The sequence below is a fragment of the Antennarius striatus genome, chromosome 15, assembly GCF_040054535.1.
Source record: "Antennarius striatus isolate MH-2024 chromosome 15, ASM4005453v1, whole genome shotgun sequence".
NCBI classification, from domain to species: domain Eukaryota; kingdom Metazoa; phylum Chordata; class Actinopteri; order Lophiiformes; family Antennariidae; genus Antennarius; species Antennarius striatus.
This window is the reverse complement of record NC_090790.1, coordinates 967001-987334: the sequence shown is the minus strand read 5'-3', so window position 1 is coordinate 987334 and position 20334 is coordinate 967001.

Here is a 20334-nt window from a genome sequence, read left to right as displayed (position 1 = left end):
AGGGGGCATTGTCTGAGTAACGAGAGGGAGATGTCGGAAGTGATGAGAATAGGAGAGCCGGGAGAGAGGAAGACACACATGACCTCAACTCCAGTTGGCACCACAGGAGTTGGGGGTTAAGTACCCAAAACAGTAATTTACTAATATTTGCTGCCCAGTAATACATAAAATTTGGCAGAGACAGTCCTCCACTAAGTGAACACTGCTGTAGGAGGGACTTCCTGATCCTAGGGGGCTTTCCACTCCATATAAAAGAAATTATGGCTTGATCAATGGATTTAAAGTATGATTTTGGCAAAAACAGAGGAATGCATTAAAAAAGACATAGGAATTTTGGTAGAATGTTCATCTTAACTGCATTAATTTTACCAAGCACTGACAGGGGAAGATTACACCATTTCTGAAAGGCAGACCTTATATAGCTGAGTAGAGGAGTAAAATTGGCATTTAATAAAGCAGGCAATGTACGAGTAACAGTTACTCCCAGGTATTTGATGCTATAAGTACTCAGTTGGAGAGGTAGATCAGACTGAGAAAGCAGAAGAGCCTTTGAGTTAATAGGGAGACATTCACTTTTTTGTAGATTAAGTTTGTACCCAGAAAAGGAACCGAAGTTTTGTAATAATGACAGAATGTTAGGTAATTGAGAAAGAGGGTCAGTCATGTATAAAAGCAAATCATCTGCATACAGTGCAAGTCTGTGTTCAACACCCCCGCGAGTTATCCCCAAAAGTGAGGGCGAATTCCTAATAGCTACAGCGAGGGGTGCTATAGCAATGGCAAAAAGCACAGGGGAGAGTGGACAACCCTGACGAGTGCCACGAGATAAACTGAGATAATCAGACCTAATATTGTTGGTGTTGACAGAGGCCAGGGGTGAAGTGTTTAGGAGGCGTATCCAAGATATTAATATGTTCCCAAACCCAACCATTTTCAGAACAGTGAAAAGGTATCCCCACTCAACTCTGTCAAAAGCCTTTTCAGCATCCAAGGAGATTATTACTTCAGGGGTTTCAGTCGTGTCTTTGCTGTAGATAGCACTCAACAGTGTTCTGATATTGAAAAAGGAATGTCTGCCTTTTATGAAACCAGTCTGCTCTTGAGATACGATGTAGGGAAGAACCTTTTCGATGTGTGTAGCTAGCAGCTTAGCTAAAATCTTAATGTCGGTATTGACAAGACTGATAGGCCTATAAGAGCTACAAAGATCAGGGTCTTTCCCTTCTTTTAACAGAAGAGACATTGAAGCTTGTCTTAGTGTGTGGGGGAGTGAACCTTGTTTCATTTATTCCTCAAATACAGAAAGAAGCAATGAAGCTTAAAGAATATAAAAATTCTTATAAAATTCAGGGGAAAAACCATCTGGACCAGGGGTTTTGCCTGATTGATAGATAGATAGATAGATAGATACTTTATTAATCCCGGAGGAAATTGCATATATCCACTGCTCAGGCATTACATAACAAATAATACTGGATAAACACCAGGAGAAAAGGAAACACTGACATCACAGGACATACCACAAGACATACACTACACTAACAGACAGACACATGCAGCACTAACAGGACTTATATACTAAACTATAACTAAAAATATAAACAGTATAAAATTTAAAAATATTACAGTATTAAAATATAAACAGTATAAAATAAAATCTAAACAGTATAAAATTGAATTAAAATATAAAAACAGTATTAAAAATAAATAAATAAATTTTATATATATATATATATACAACAGTATAAAATTAAATTTAAATTAAATTAAATCCATTTTCAACCCCGTGCTGACCTCGCCACCTCCCCCCCGCTCCTCCTGAGAGAGTCATTGTACCCCCTGATGGCACGGGGCACGAAGGAGGACCTCAGCCTCTCTGTGGAGGCGCTGTGTGACAGCAGTCTGCCGCTGAAGGTGCTTCTCTGCTGGGAGAAGGTGGTGTGTAGGGGGTGCCTGGTGTTGTTCATGATGGCCTTAATTTTAGACATGGTCCTGCTCTCCAGAAGCATATCCACAGAGTCCAGGCTCAGCCCGACCACTGAGCCCGCTCTGCGGATGAGTCTGTTCAGACGGTCCATATCTCTTTTCCTGGCCCCCCCACCCCAACACACAATGGCGTATGACAGCACACTGGAGACTACGGACTGATAGAACATGAAAAGGAGCTTAGGACAGATGTTGAAGGAGGCCAGCCTCCTTAGGAAGTACATCCTGCTCTGCCCCTTCTTGTACACACAGTTGGAGTTGAGTGACCAGTCCAGTCTGCTGTCTAGCTGCAGTCCCAGGTACTTATAGTTTTCAACCACCTCCACCTCACTGCCATTGATGATCACCGGCTGTGGAGAGGGAGGTGCCCGCCGGAAATCCAGAACCATCTCCTTTGTCTTGGAGACGTTGAGCTGGAGCTGGTTCTGTTGGCACCACTCCACGAAGTCAGCCACTAATGCCCTGTACCCCCCCTCATCACCCTCCCGGATACATGCCACTATCGCGGTGTCATCGGAGTACTTCTGTATGTGGCATGTATCCGAGTTGTGCTTGAAGTCTGATGTGTAGAGGGTGAAGAGAATGGGGGATAGAACGGTCCCCTGTGGCGCCCCCGTGCTGCTGGTCACCATAGAAGACAAGCAGTCCCCTATACGGACGTACTGGGGTCTGTCCGTTAGGTAGTCCGTAATCCAGCTCACGAGGTAGGGGTCCACAGCCATGGAGGTCAGTTTATCCTGCAGGAGCTGGGGCTGGATGGTGTTGAAGGCACTCGAAAAGTCGAAGAAGAGCACTCTGACGGCACAGCCCCCGGCGTCCAGGTAGGAGAGTGTGCGGTGGAGGAGGTACATGACAGCATCGTCAACCCCAACCTTGGCCTGATAGGCAAACTGGAGAGGGTCCATAGCACCCTGCACCTGTGGACGCATGAGCTCCAGGACCAGTCGCTCTAGGGTCTTCATTACGTGGGAGGTAAGAGCGACCGGTCGGTGGTCGTTGAGCTCAGTAGGGCGTCCTTTCTTGGGTACAGGGACAATGCAGGAGGTCTTCCACAGTGACGGGACCCTCCCCAGCCGCAGACTGAGGTTGAACAATTGTTGCAGGGGGTCCCCTAGTTCCGAAGCACAGGCTCGGAGGAGTCTTGGGGAGACCTTATCTGGTCCAGCCGCCTTGTAGGGACGGAGCCTCCTCAGCGTTGTCGTCACCAGGTCTGCAGTGATGATGGTCTCGGTCGTGGTGGGAGCAGGAGGTTGTGGCGAGGTTGGAAGTCCAGTGGTTGAGGTGGGGCCGTTGAGCTTCGCAGTTCTTGGAGTGGGCTCGGGAGAAGTGGCAGGGGTGGAAGGAGAGGAAGCACAGGAGGAGGGAGCATCAGTGGAGCGGTCTGTAGGGCCAGGAGAGGCCTGTAGGCCAGGAGAGGCCTGGGACGAGGAGCCGGGAGTGGTGGGGGAGCTGAACCGATTGAAAAAGCTGTTAAGTTCATTCGCTCGTTCAATATTCCCCTCCACAGTGCTGCGCCCTTTCCCGTGTCCGGTGATGGTTCTCATCCCATTCCAGACCTCCCGCACTTGGTTGCGCCCCAGCTGCTTCTCCAGCTTCCTCCTGTATGCCTCCTTGGCCTCCCTCAGGCAGAGTCTCACTTCCTTCTGGGCCTTCCTCATCTCCTCCTCGTTCTTGCTCCTGAACGCCCGCTTCTTCCTGTTCAGGACAGCCTTGACTTCCTTGGTTACCCATGGTTTGTTGTTGGGGTAACACCTGATTGTCCTGACAGGGGCCACGGTGTCCACACAGAAGTTCATGTAGTCTGTAAAACACTGAGCTGCCCCCTCAATGTCTTCCCCATGTGAGCCCACAATAACATCCCAATCGGTGATCTGGAAGCAGTTCCTCAGCATCTCCTCTGTTTCCTGGGACCACCTCCTGACCTGTCGTGTTGTTGCTGGCAGCCGTTTCACCAGCGGGATGTAGGTGGGCTGTAGGTACACTAGGTAGTGGTCTGATTTACCTAGTGGAGGGAGGGGGGTGGCGGTGTATGCCTCCTTAGCATTAGCGTAGAACAGATCGATGGTTCTGTTCTTCCGTGTGGGACAGTCTACACACTGGACCATTGTGGGGAGAGATGAGTCCAAGGTGACGTGGTTAAAGTCACCGGTGATGATGACGAGCGCCTCCGGGTGCCGGGTCCGAAGAGCAGAGGTGGTCCCACAGATGGTTTCTCGTGCCGTCTCAGGGTCCGCACGTGGAGGGATGTAGACGGCGAGGACGATGACGTGTGAGAATTCACGCGCCAGGTAGTAGGGTCTGATGCTAACAGCTGTTAGCTCCAGGTCGCGGTTACACAGTGTTGATTTCACCGTCACATGTCCCGGATGGCACCATCTATCGTTGATGATTAATCCACCTCCTTTCTTCTTACCGGTGGTGTTCGTGTCCCGGTCCGCTCGGACGGAGGAGAAGCCGGTTAGTCGGACGTTAGCGTCCGGCACGTCGCCAGTTAGCCACGTCTCAGAGAACACCAACAAGCTGGTCTCCCGGTAGCGATGATCAGTCCTGCACAGCGCCGTCAGTTCGTCCAACTTGTTGGGTAGAGAGTTCACGTTCCCCATGATGACGGAGGGGACGGAGGGCTTGACTCTCCTCCGGTTAGCGGCTCTAGCTGTTAGTCTAGTCCTTTCAACTCGACCCGCTCGGCATCCGCGATATCTCCGTCTGAGCTCAGCGGGGATGAGATCGCGTGTTGCTGGGTCTCCTTTGACCCTCATGGACATCAACTCCTCCCTGGAGTACACCAGCATATTACTATACATTATATAATTTAACGTTAGAAAAATACACGCAGAAACATAGAAAAAAAACGCAAAATTATGCAAACAAACTCGCTCTGAGCAGAGGAAACTGCAGCCTGCTCGCGCATGCGCAGAAGATCTGCGCATGCGCATGATTATGCATTGACATAATAGAGCATACAACCTCATCCAATTTTAGAGGTGCTTCAAGTTGGACAGAGAGAATGGGGTCTATATTGGGGATATCCAAGTTATTAAGAAATTGCATCATATTATCAGAGTTGGGTGGAAACTCAGAGGAATAAAGAAAAGAGTAGTATGATTTAAAAATATTGTTTGTCTCAACAGGATCAGCTGTTAATGTACTGGATGGTCCTTTAATCTGTAGAATAGTGCGCCCTGCTGCATGACGCTTTAGTTGATGAGCTAGAAGACGACTGGCTTTGTCACCATATTCATAGTAAGAACCAGAAGATTTTAGCAGTAACTTTTCTGCTGCCCCTGTTGACAGGAGGTCAAACTCTGTCTGAAGGTTAAGACTTTGTTTATAAAGCTCAGGCGATGGGTTCAGTGTGTACTGACGGTCAATATTGAGGATGGCATTGGGAAGGTCCAGCTGTTTAGTTTTCCTAATTTTATTTTGGTAAGAAACATACGATATAATGACTCCTCTGAGGTAAGCTTTGAGGGTGTCCCATAGTATAGAATAAGATATGTGAGGAGTTTTATTTATTTTGAGAACAGTATCAATGGATGAAGACAGTAGTTCACAGAAAGGGTTCAGATAAAAGTGAGGAGTTGAGTCTCCTAGAGGCTGGTCTGCACGATGGGAATTCAAATTAATATCGAGGAACAAGGGTGCATGATCAATATACCAATGTAATCTGCTTCAATTCATCTGTTTGTTTTCACTTATTTTTTGTTTCTGTTGTTGGTTTTTTGTTTTGTTTTTTGTTGTTGTTTTTGTTTGTTTTGTCTTTTGTTGTTGTTTGTTGTTGTTGTACAGTAAGTGTATCTGTATATCTGAGATAGGCTCACCTCTACCTTGCACATGACTTGTGTTATTATCGTGAATTTGTGAGCCTATTATGTGAAGGGAAGGGGAGGGGTGGTTGGGTGGGTGGGACATTATTTTTTATTTTTCCTTTCTAATTTGCATTATTGCACAAACTTTTCATGACTTGGAAAATTAACTTTACTGTCCCTATGTTCATCTACCGTCTGTCTGTCTTTGCGCAAGGTATTTTTATTAATTTTAAATATGTTGTTCATCATTATGAAACATAGAAGAAAATTTTACTTTTTTTTTTTTGATGCTACACCTATAAAACGGTCCTGAAGCTCCTTATTCTGCCTCTGATTGGTTGCACTGACTGTCTCTCAGGATTTGTTCATGATGCTCTCAAGGAGACAAGTCTTGTTTTCTCCTGGGCAGGAGGACCGCGATGGAAAAGCCACTACAGACGAGCCCCCCTCCTGACAGCTGCTCCTGTTCGCCCCCTCATGGACGAACAGGTCAGCATTACAGGACGCTTCCTGCCCCCACATCATCCTGTCACGTTACGTGCACAAATGCGCAGTGAGGAGGGCGAGCTTGTGGGAGGCCTTTGCACATTATAATACCAAAGCAGACGGAACCGTCCGCTGTGAGTTTGTTTTAGTTCTGTACATTACAGTAATCCATTACCAGAAATGTAATAGAGTAGTTATTACAGTAAGCACGACAGTTATTATAATAAGGAGGGACTAAGGGGGGCCCGTGGAAATTCCACGATAGAACAATTAATATCAGACTTCATACCAAACAGAACGACTCTGAGAACGAGACCGGGATGCTTTCCTCCTGGAGGACGACCTTCAAGAGTTCTCTGGGTTGTCGTCGTGGGGCGGGTTGGTGGCTCGGGCCGGTTGGTCGGTGGTTGGTGGCCGTCGGTGGCTTTGATGGTTGCCGGATGCCTGTTGCCGTGCTGGGGCTCTGCTGGTTGTTGCCGGGCCAGGTTGTGGGCTCGGGCTGGTTGGCCAGCTGTACGCTGGTCCCCCTTATGGCCCTGTTCATGTGGGCCGGGCCCCCACCAGATTGCCTCCTAATGTTGACTTCACAGATCTCACACTGCACTACACATAACCTTTAGGCACAAGCAGGGCACAGTCAGGGCTTTGGGAACGGATGGGGGCGGGGGCAGTGGGCTTGGTCGTGGCGGATTGCAGTGCTCTAGGGCGCTGCATCCTCCCCATATACGCCTCACTTGTCCCCCCCCATCCTCCAATTTTAATACAACAAACACACACTTCAGAAATAAAATAGACAGAAATAGAGACAAGCTGAGAACAACATGAAGTACAGCAAAGCCTCGAACGGAGGATCAGTCAGTGTGTGTGTGTGTGTGTGTGTGTGTGTGTGTGTGTGTGTGTGTGTGTGTTAGGGTCAGGGTTGAGGTTAGGCCTTCCATTTTGTGCTTTTTATATTGTTTTTAATATAATTGGACTGTTTTAATTATGCAGGGATTTTAGCGTTTTATTCAGTTTTTACTCACCTCCACTGAACGGACCCTGGACTAAACGACAGTAGAGCAGCCAGAACTCCAGAGAGGGGAGTAACTTTGACCTTCTGTCACAAAGAGTGTGCACACTGAAGATTGGAGCCCCCCCTTCGTTACCATCAACGCCACCTGAAAGCCTGCTCCACACCGGGGGGGAACTTCCAGCCCCACCCGGTTTGAAACAGAACTCCTGAGTCCACCTGGTTTTTAAATACCTCTGCAACCTTTTACTGTGAGTTTAAACTGGTCGTTTTTACCCCCCTTTTTCTCTTTTAAAATAGCACAAAAAATCTCTACCTCCCCTCTTTCTCCCTCCCTTCTCCTCCCTCAATTAGCCCCCCCTCTATCATTTCCTGGCTTGTTCGATTTAATTTAAACCCACTCAATTTCATTTAACATTGGATAATTTTTAAGTTTCCCCAATTCGTCGCCTCCCTCAATCCCGTTTGACTTTTTTTTACTTTTTACCATTTGATTTTAGTCCATTTTATAACCAGTCCGCTTTTACATTTTCACTCTTGTTCTTATTCAATTTCTTACTGAGCTTTTGAAGTTACAATTGCAAAAAATTACGATTAAAATTTTTAATTTTTTTAAATTTTATTTTATATATATATATATATATATATATATATATATATATATATATATATATATATATATATATATATATATATATATATATATATATATATATATATATATATATATATTGGTGGGGTTTCGTTTTTCTTAAGGACAGGAGACAGTGTAAAACACAAGATATTTATTTGTCAATTCAAATCATGTATTGGTTGAGTAGCAGTACAATAATATCATCAATAGGTTGAGTATGAGTCCAATAACATCATCGATGATATTGACAGACAGACAGGTTCAACAAAAAGACAAGTTCAACAAATACTTATCTAAGCATGATGAGAGCTCTGGGGACGATGAAAAAAGTCCTCCGGAGTGTTGTTACAGAGTACTCTGGGTAGATGAAAACTTCAAATACAAACTAAAATAATGGATCACATCTCTTTTTATACTCTAAAGGTGTAACTATGGGAGGTGTGAATCAGTTGTTTAACTTCGTTCCCTCTGCTCTCCACTAATCTTTCCCCCAGTTTCAGTAGGTACATCATGACCTCAAGAAGTTAGCAGAGACGTCTAGTCGACAGGTTCACATGGCTGATGACATAACCTGATCAGTCACGCGGACATTTAGTGCAGACAAAATTATTAACAGATACTGACATTTACGCAAACACTTCTAAAAACAGATTAGATTCTTGCAGAATCTTTCATGACCTCGAGACTTCCTGGGGCCGTTTCTCCCAAGTGCTGAAAGATTTGACACACACACACACTCTAGATTTTTGGGTCAAGAAATGATATTAATTTATTATATTATTATATTATTTTATTGTATTATTTTAGTGTATTAAAAACTTTCCACCACATTCCCCCCTTCCATGGCTTTTAAGCCATGGACCAAAACTGGGAAATTTAATAAAATGCAACAACCCAATTTTTAACAAAGATGGCTCAGATCTATGGCTACTGTCTCACTATTCTTCACTACAGACGGAGGCGAAAACCCCGATGATTACATTCTTGGGGAAAAATTCCTCCGTGACCCTCACTGAGCGATCGCTTTCTTAGCCTGCAGAGAAGACAATCCAACCTTAGTAGCCTCCAAAACATTTGAACATGACCCTTTCATCTACAGATGTATCATTGCTAAATTTTAAAATAATTCATTACTCATTTTATTTCATTTAAAAAAAAAGATTTTTAAAAGGTTTTAAACAACTGATCAATCAAGTGAACACACTTCTAATATGAATTGTGACATTCTGATCACTGAAAAACAAAGATTAGTGAAAAACTGAACAATATATAGTAGTGAGTTTATGAGTTATCACTGAAGAACTTCTTGGTGACACAAAGTTATCAGTCCTTCACAGTGTCCTCGTCCCGTACTTGGCTGCATGGCAATAAGGGCATTCCCCCAGAGCCCAACCCCTAATGGTGTGAGGATCTCCCTGCTTCACTGACATCGAGACGAATGGAATCTATACATCCACCCCCCTTTGTAGTCAGACTTCCCCTCACACCGGTGGGTGAGTTCTGGCAGGAGTCCCCACCGCTGCTGTGGGCGTTGTAGAGGGACGCCTCACTCATCTTTTCCTCTGGGATGAGTTGTCTGGATCTTTTCCTCTCACACCAAAACAACCGATGTCCTCAACGACTCAACACACGATGTTCTCAGTTGAGGCCGTTGCCTTTGTTGGTTCCTCAGCCGAGGAACTCTCTGGGGTTACAAGGGCTGCAACCTCTGTTTCCAGATCAGGGTCTGGAGTGGCACCATCACCAGCCGGTGGAGGGAGAGCAGATCCTTGGTCGGCTCTGGCTGGTCTAGTAGGTGAAGTGTGGCAACATGTGTCCCCCCTTTCCCAGCAAACGGACTGCAGTTCCCGTTCGCTCAGTTACTTGGAAGGGACCTGTCCACCTAGGTTCAGAGCATTTTTGTTGTGTTACTTTCAGCCACACACACTTTCACACACATCCATTTCTCTGGAGACATCCGCCTGTTTTTCTGTGAGATGGGAGAAAGTGATAGTTAGTTGTCTCAGGCCTGGTGGGCCTTCAGCACCTTTGGCTGTCAATGGAGCTGTAGGAGCTGGAAAAGGTCTATTAGAGTGAATCCAGCCTGTGGAAGAGTTCAGTGATGTCCAAGACCACTCCTTATCTCCCTTCTAGTTCTGCTCTGTGGATTATTAACATCATTATTGGTCTCACTTCTCTTTGGGGAATTGAATAACTGGAAACTGTGCTGTATCACCATCCCCATCATAGCCAGGAGGAGAAGGAGCATTCCCCCCTTCCAGGGAATCCTTCCCCTGGCCTTCATCTTTGTCACTGAGAATGAGTTACCATTATAGCTTTATTGTTCACTGAAGCTGCACTTCTAGATGCTTCATCTGCTGCTGCATTTCCTTTGGCAACCCATGAATCATTTTTCTGATGTGCAGCACACTTTATTATGGCTGAGGATCTTGGTTTCATCATTGCCATTAATAATTTCCTGATCTGATTACGGTGCTGAATGGGAGAGCCGTCAGTTTTTCTGAAACCTCTTCCCTTCCACGCTGCACAAAACAAATGACACACCCCATGTGCATAGGCAGAATCTGTGTAGATGTTAGCGTTTTTACCCTCTGCATACTCACATGCACACGTCAAAGCCTTTAGTTCTGCCAACTGGCTGGAACACGGCTGCACACACTCTTCCATTCGAACAATCTCAGTTCTGCCATGTTTTAACTCAATAACTGCACAACCTGCTCTGAGTGCTTCCCCATCTCTGTAGCAGGAGCCGTCCACCAACAGAGTCATGTCGGCTGACTCCAAAGGGATAGCACTCAGGCCAGACCTTAGTTTAGCATCTCTCTGCCTCAGCCACACAGTCATGTGGTTCCCCCTCAAACGGGAGTGGAATGGAGTCTGCTGGGTTCTTCACCCTGCAGACATGAAATGTCACATCCGGGTATTCAAGAAGTCGGTGATGGTCAGTCAACCGTTGTGCGGTTAACACAAATGTTCCTCTTTCAATAAGTTTATCAACTTATGATGTGATAAAATCTCTATCGAATAGCCCATAGTAAGAGCTGATGCTTTTTCATACAACAAATGAGCGGCAGCCAGGTGCTGATAGCATTCTGGCAAACCTAGCTCTACCGGCGTTAGTGCAACAGAATAATAGGCCATTGGTTGAGCATGTGTACCTACACCTGTTTTCTGGCCTAACATCCCTACTGCATGTCCCTGACGACACGACACAAACAACTGGAACGGTTTCTCATAGTCTGGAAGAGTCAAAGCTGGCGCCCGCTGTAGCAAAGTTTTAATAGTTTCAAAAGCAATGTGTAGAATAATGTATGTATGTGTCTTTATGATGTTTATGTATAAGCATTAGTGTATTTTAGTGTATATTTCTGTGTTGTGTGACTCTGTATCTACCCCACATTATTAAACTGCCAGGATCACTATAGTATCAAATCTCTATGTAAGCCACACGATAATAACTACAAAAATTTAAAAAAAAGTGTATTCAGATATCCCGAGCCAACCACAGACAAAGAACAAATTGTCAATTTACACGTACCTAGGATGTTTCTGTATTAGCTTTGCACACACGCCGCGAGCACAGCTCCTCCAGACACCGAAACAACCAACCGCTCACAATTAGCAATGATAAGCTTAGTAATGCTACGCTTATTATGCTATCCAAAGCTACTAGGTTAAAGTATATTCATTTAAATGTGCTATTTTATGCTAAGCTAACGTGCTAAGCTAACAAGCTAATATGGTAAGATAATATGCTAACATGCTAAGCTAATATACTAACACTCTAATGTATGCTAGTCTATGCTAATATATGCTGGTTTATGCTAATTTGTATCCAGCTCAGTCAGAATTGTCTCAGTGAGCATCTATGAAGTGACACACTTATCAAACAACCCGATTTTCTGACAAAAATGACTTTTAACTCCACATGAATGTTTTTCACAAGATGGCGTTTGTAAACTGGATAACCTCCAACATGAACCCAAACAGTATTCTTCAGTTGGATAGCCTCCAACGCCATACATCTAATCCTTATCCACTAGTAGAGAATTTAATTCCACGCTTACTCTGAATATTCAGTAAAAAATCGCAAAATAAATTGTGCAACAAATGAAAATATTAGAGATAACAGTTAATATCAATTATTGGGGGCTTTTGGATAAATATTTAACTGCGTCTAACGCAATAAAACTCAAACAAAAAGACAGAAAGGCAACCATTGGCTTTCTCTAACAAAAAAATTAAAATAGCAGCGCTGCTCATTCACACCACAGTTATCATGAAAGAATCTAAAGTTTAGTTACCAACAACTCACATTCTATTTAACCTTTTACACACTGGATACCACTACACCAAAGTATTACACATAAAAATATGACGGTTTATCACTCAGCACTAACAATACACACACACACCTACACACACACACACACACACACACACACACACACACACACACACACACACACACACACACACACACACACACACACACACACACACACACACACACACACACACACACACACACACAACAAATTCCTTTTCAGACAAACAGAGAAGTAGGGTGTGAGGCCAAGAGGACGGGGTGAGAGAGAGACGAATAGAGAATAGAGCAGACAAAGAACAAATAGACAGGTATTTATAGGCAGATCACCAATTTATCAATCTCCACAAACACTTAAACAATCTGTATGGCACTAGAAACAGTCTAACAGGAACATAAAATTATCCCACCCCAGTCCGGACAAATATGTACAGAGATCTCAGGTGGACCGGCCGTACTTCACACTCCACATGGGAATCCAGCTCAAGGCTCTACGCAACGACCGGAGATGAATCGATCATTGACGCACTCCATGTGTCCATCACCCCGTCACCTATGGAAACCGGCCTGAACGGCGTCAAAAACTCTTCATCAATCATCAGCTTGACAAGACGTTATGACCTCATAGGCGCAGTTCCACACGATTCCACCAACCCTGAAGTTAGAAAACCGTGCGGCACCCGATCTGAACTTCCGTCCTCCACAGCAAACAAGTCTCTAATTTTATCGTGGCTTTCGAAGCTTTGTTTGTTCTTTAACGATTCAAACAAAGGCCACCCGTGGGCTTTTACCGCTGTGTCCCACCAGGACGGAAAACGTCGGACATTAACAGTCAAACAAATAATTTATGTGTACAAATAGACTGTCAGCCAATCACCAAAGACCCATAATTTACCGATTCAATATTGGATCTGACATCTTCACAAAACGTTCTCGCCAAATAGACTGTCTTTTAAAACCTCAACCTTCACCTTTTTATTTTTGTTTTCTAAAGTTTATTGAAAGTCACCCATTTAAGAAGAGAAAAGAGAAGACAAATATTTTCATGCAAAGCAAAAAGATATTAAGCAGACAAACAACATAAATTCAGACAAATACTCAACCCATGATGACCCACACAGGTAGTTTTGGGAAGACTAACTAAACACATTTATTTTAGCAAACAGATCTCACCAGAATCCATAGCATCTCTTCCAGACAGACAGTAATGCAATTTTTAAGCCAAACAGCTTCCTTCATATGTGTGCACAGTGCAGTCTGTCTGCCTGAAGGAGGGGCAAATGGGCGGCGGATGGAGTCTTGAAACCCTCGCTGTTTGTGACGCCACTTTGTGGTGGGGGTTTCATTTTTCTTAAGGAAAAGATATTTATTTGTCCATTCAAATCATGTCTAGGTTGAGTAGCAGTACAATAATATCATCAATAGGTTGAGTATGAGTCCAATAACATCATCGATGATATTGACAGACAGACAGGTTCAACAAATACTTATTTAAGCATGATGAGAGCTCTGGAGACGATGAAAAAGTCCTCTGGAGTGTTGTTGCAGAGTACTCTGGGTAGATGAAAACTTCAAATACAAACTAAAATAATGGATCACATCTCTTTTTATACTCTAAAGGCGTAACTATGGGAGGTGTGAATCAGTTGTTTAACTTCATTCCCTCTGCTCTCCACTAATCTTCCCCCCATTTTCAGTAGGTACATCATGACCTCAAGAAGTTTAGCAGAGACGTCTAGTCGACAGGTTCACATGGCTGATGACATAACCTAATCAGTCAGGCGGACATTTAGTGCAGACAAAATTATTAACAGATACTGACATTTACGCAAAACACTTCTAAAAACAGATTAGATTCTTGCAGAATCTTTCATGACCTCGAGACTTCCTGGGGCCGTTTCTCCCAAGTGCTGAAAGATTTGACACACACACACACTCTAGATTTTTGGGTCAAGAAATGATATTATTTTATTATATTATTATATTATTTTATTGTATTATTTTATTGTATTTCAAGTTTCAAGTTTCAAGTTTATTTATTTTTATATAGCCCAGATTCACAAACAATGTCTCAAAGGGCTTTACAATCTGCACATGGACGATATCGCTCTGACCTTTGTGCACTGCAAGCAGTGCGACCCTCGCATCGGATAAGGAACAACTCCCCCCAAAACCCTTTTAACAGGGGAAAAAATGGATGGGAGAAACCTCAGGAAGACTGCAGAGGAGGGACCCCTCTTCCAGGAGTGGACAGACGAAGCAATAGATACCGCATGTACAGATTAACAACACAATAATAATAACAGTAACAATAACAGTAACAATAAATGTATAACAAAGGCATGCCGATCCATCCAGTAGAGCGAGTCACCACCAGCCGATGAAGCACACAGAGGTCACCGATCAGAGGATCCACCACTCTGAGGACAGACCAGACAGTGCCTAAGTCATTCAGCTCAAAAAAGTTAAAGTCAAGGTTACTCTGGCAAAACCCCAAAACCACAGCAGAACCAAATGAGGCAGAACCAGCACTCCCCTAGTGGATGGTGAAACAGGACCACTGTACAGCTTGTGCTATCGCCAGCCATGGAAGCAGACAGAGGTAGCCGATTGCCGATGATCCACCACACAAAGGCCTGTGAGAGAGAACATTAAAAACTTTCCACCACACATGCCTGTAGGCATGCAAATAATGGTGAGAGGTAGGAGGTAAAGCGGCAGGCAGCTCCTTATGCGCCCCTATGAACAACTTACAAGGGAAGGTGCCTTGCTCAAGGGCACCCCTGTAGCACTCATGAGGTGAACTAGTACCTCTCCACTGCCAGTTCATACTCCAAACGTTTTGGTTCACGTGGGTCTTGAAACCAGCCACCCTCCGGTCCTCAGCACAAAACTCAGTGCATGAACTACGGCCATCATGATTATCACCATAATGATGTTCTAGATTTCATTTCTGTGGATACTAAGCTGTAGATACTAATGCTCGAAGGGGAAAATCAAATTCTTCCTTATTGTCGGCGCTGGATTTAGGTTCCAGTCATTTCAATGGCGTGGCTTCAAATCCCACTGCAGCCAGTCCACCAAGTCCTGAACTGGGGACCAGAAGTCTCCGGTTCAAGACCTGTGTTGGGCCAAAAATTTTGGAGTGTGAACTGACAGTGGGAGGTGTCAGTTCACCTCCCAAGCACTGCTGATGCACCCTTGAGCAAGGCAACGTACCCTGCAGACACACACACACACACACACACACACACACACACACACACACACACACACACACACACACACGCACACACACAGTAGAACTGTACAGCACTTATACTAACAGTCACCAGACTGGGTTGCCCCTAAAAAAACACTGATTCACTCAGAAGTATTGCAAAAGTTCAAAAACATCCCCAAAAGTTCAGTTAAAGCTAATGTGAGTCCATTACTGCACATTTACTGCAGCGGTCCCCAACCTTTTTGGCGCCACGGACCGGTTTCATCTAAGATGATATTTTCACGGACCGGTCTTCATTTGCTCGATAATAGTTAATGACGCCAGGACAGCTGTAATCCAATAATAAATCATCTGCAGTGGTTTAATGTAAAATGTAGACATCAACAGACAGTAAACAACCTTTTTTTCATAAATTGACAATCAACATTTCTGTAAACGAAATAATCTTAAGAAATAATTATATTAAAAACTCGATTCAAGTGACGGAACTGATGAGGTTTGTTTTGAAATATAGCGACATACAATCAGTGCATTCAACGTAGGAGAAATACTGATCATTTCCATTAAAAGGGTGGACAAGTCAATCAAATGATAACTCCGCAATTTGGTACCGGGTCGCGACCCGGTGGTTTGGGACCACTGACGTAGACGGATGTAACAGAGAATTGGGAAATTTTTCAAAATAAAACATTTTTCAGACAGAAATAAAACAAGGCAAGGAAAGGCAAGGCAAGGCAAATTTATTTATACAGCACAATTCATACATAGGCAATTCAAAGTGCTTGACAAAGGTCACAAAACACAAGAACACTTTAAAGATAAAAGGGGATTAAAACAAGACAACAAAATATCAATAAAAAGCAATGAAAAAGAGCAGTCATTTAAACAGGAGAATAAAATATTGAAATTATAACAACTGATTAAAAAATGCAGATAATTAAAAAACAAATTCAGGAAAATGCTGCATTGAACAAAAATGTCTTTAGCCCTGATTTAAATGAAGTGAGCATTTGAGCAGATTTCAGGTAGTCAGGCAGTTTGTTCCACAGGTGAGGAGCATAATAACTAAATGCTGCTTCACTTTGTTTGGTTCTGGTTCTGGGGACACAGAGTAAACCTGTCCCAGATGACCTCAGGGGTCTGGATGGAAGTAAATAAAATGGAAGTAATGTAAATTATTTTCTCTTTCTGTGCGGTCCAGTACCAAATGGCCCACGGACCGGTACCGTTCCGCGGCCCGGTGGTTGGTGACCACTGATATACTGTATCTCCAAATTCACCATGGAGTGAAGGAACCGAAGTTTGCGCATGCGCAAGAACATCCCGCCTTTTTAGGATTTGGGGGTGTGGTCAGTCACTCTGGAGTAGGGACACCAGCAGCAGTTCGTCTCCTTACGGCTGGACTTCAAATTCTTTGGTAAGTCTTTAATTATTATTGGTATGTGTAGTTTACTTTCACCATGGTGTAAGCACAGTTTACATGATTCATATGATTATATACTCAAATAGTTACAGATATGGGCTTCATTAGTTCAGGCGGCTAGGCTAGCCATGCAGGATGTGTTAGCTTGTTAATGCTCCTGATATTAAATTGTTTATGTGGCTAAACGCGAATCAATGAGGCTCCGGGCGTGGTACTAGTAACGGTATTAGTAATGGTACTAGTAACGGTACTAGTAACGGTATTAGTAACGGTACTAGTAACGGTATTAGTAATGGTACTAGTAACGGTACTAGTAACGGTATTAGTAATGGTACTAGTAACGGTATTAGTAATGGTACTAGTAACGGTATTAGTAATGGTATTAGTAATGGTACTAGTAACGGTGTTACTATTGGTGAGTTAAGTATAACTTGAGTCCGTCAGGATTCGTTAAGGGGCTTGTGTGTGTGTGTGAGAGTACGTGTGTGGGAGGGGGGGGGTGCTGATGCGGTCTCACACGGTGTCGGGTGGGAGTGGGGGGGCACCTCCGCCTCGGTCTCTCAGAGAACAACGTCCAGCAGCAAGAGATACGCCAGTATTACAACTATATAAAAATAGCTTAAGGCTTGATTTTAAATAAACGTCTTGTGAGCATCTGCTCATTGTGCAGTAAGTATGTTCTGCAGAATGGATGAAACGACGGCAGTTCCAACATACATGCATGCATGTATTTGATCATGGGACTTTATTTACTATATTTACTTTCATTGAATTTCTTTAAATTCATCATTAAAATGTTAATAAGGTAAATATTACCGTATTGGCCCGAATATAAGGCGGTGTTTTTTGTATTGAAATAAGACTGAAAAAGTGGGGGTTGTCTTACACTCGGGATTAGACATTGTACCCATTCACAACGCTAGATGGCGCCAGATATCTTTAAACCAGCGGTTCCCAAACTTTTCAGTCCGCGCACCCACTTCTACCTCCCGACTTAGCTGACGCCCCCCAATGCCCAAAACATAGAAGAAAAAGAAAGAACAGGCGTAGTCTTTATAGCCAATAAGGTATCAAGTCTAATAATATAGGCTCCTGTTAACACAGAATAGATTGATCAATAATGGGCCTAATGATCTCTCACTTTAGAAACGGTGGGGAGAATAATAGTAACAATATAAAAATGACAATAATAATATTTTAAGTCAAAATGGTCGCCGAGCGTGCCGACTACAGATGAGTGATGAACAGCAGTTATTACTATGTAACAAATAGGCCTATTTAACAAACTAACAGTTATTAAATGGTAACAAACATGCTACTCCCCAACAAAGAATCAAAATAACATAGGCCCAAGTTCAACATCATGTTTTCTCTTTCGAGTACGAGTCTCATTGTGTTCTTTACCCCCTTCTCCCGATGAAGTGTCCGGGTGAGTTTTCTGTGTTCTGTGCTCCTCGTTTTCAGTTTCCCTGTCTCGTCATCATCACTCTCTTTTTCCTGCTGGATTTCTTCATCCTGGTAGACTGCACAGCTCTCAGTTGGGCCAAAGTAGATAGATAGATAGATAGATAGATAGATAGATAGATAGATAGATAGATAGATACTTTATTAATCCCGGAGGAAATTGCATATATCCACTGCTCAGGCATTACTTAACAAATAATACTGGATAAACACCAGGAGAAAAGGAAACATTGACATCACAGGACATACCACAAGACATACATTACACTAACAGACAGGCACATGCAGCATTAACAGGACTTATATACTAAACTATAACTAAAATATAAACAGTAAAAAAATTAAAATATTACAGTATTAAAATATAAACAGTATAAAATAAAATCTAAACAGTATAAAATTGAATTAAAATATAAAACAGTATAAAAAATAAATAAATAAATTATATATATATATATATACAACAGTATAAAATTAAATTTAAATTAAATTAAATTAAATCCATTTTCAACCCCGTGCTGACCTCGCCACCTCCCCCCCGCTCCTCCTGAGAGAGTCATTGTACCCCCTGATGGCACGGGGCACGAAGGAGGACCTCAGCCTCTCTGTGGAGGCGCTGTGTGACAGCAGTCTGCCGCTGAAGGTGCTTCTCTGCTGGGAGAAGGTGGTGTGTAGGGGGTGCCTGGTGTTGTTCATGATGGCCTTAATTTTAGACATGGTCCTGCTCTCCAGAAGCGTCTCCACAGAGTCCAGGCTCAGCCCGACCACTGAGCCTGCTCTGCGGATGAGTCTGTTCAGACGGTCCATATCTCTTTTCCTGGCCCCCCCACCCCAACACACAATGGCGTATGACAGCACACTGGAGACTACGGACTGATAGAACATGAAAAGGAGCTTAGGACAGATGTTGAAGGAGGCCAGCCTCCTTAGGAAGTACATCCTGCTTTGCCCCTTCTTGTACACACAGTTGGAGTTGAGTGACCAGTCCAGTCTGCTGTCTAGCTGCAGTCCCAGGTACTTATAGTTTTCTACCACCTCCACCTCACTGCCATTGATGATCACCGGCTGTGGAGAGGGAGGTGCCCGCCGGAAATCCAGCACCATCTCCTTTGTCTTGGAGACGTTGAGCTGGAGCTGGTTCTGTTGGCACCACTCCACGAAGTCAGCCACCAATGCCCTGTACCCCCCCTCATCACCCTCCCGGATACATGCCACTATCGCGGTGTCATCGGAGTACTTCTGTATGTGGCATGTATCCTGTCCTCTTTCATTTATCCCAGATTTAATACCGGACAGACTGCCCGTTTTCAACCAGTTATGCATGTCGGCATATTATTGTTGCTGCTATCACAACAAGCTAGTACGCAGGGGTGAGTGTGTGTGTGCGTGGTTGTATGTCTTTGTGTGTGGCTCCGCGGTGCACTGGCGTGGTGCCCGGAGTGTCCCCCGCCTCACACCTTATACCACTCAGATAGGCTCCGGCTCCCCATGACCCGCTGCAGCGGTTATAGCGGTGGTAATATGAAAATGACTGTATTTCAAGGTGCTCAGCTGCCATTACACTCGCGCACCCCCTAGCGGCAGCTCACGCACCTAAGGGGGTGCGCGCACCACACTTTGGGAATCTAAAGCAAATGCTGAACTAATCTCCCCAGGCCAAAGGAACCCCTGTCACGAAGAAGAAAAATAAAAACAGCGGTAGCGCGAAGAAGAAAAATAAAAATAGTGGTAAGAAAGAAAAGAGAAGAAAATAAGAGAAGAGAAAACGGAGAAACGTAGCGACAATCTGGAGAAAAGTGGGTGGAAAATCGGCCAGGTTAGCAGCTGAGGAGAAGTTATGATGCAAACTTCAGGATGATGGTGATAAATGGGGCAGAGTCTTGAAATTAAATTTGGTGTTCAAAAAATGTTTTTTCAAACTTGAGTCTTGAAAAAGAGGGGGTCATCTTATAATCAGGGTCGTCTTATATTCG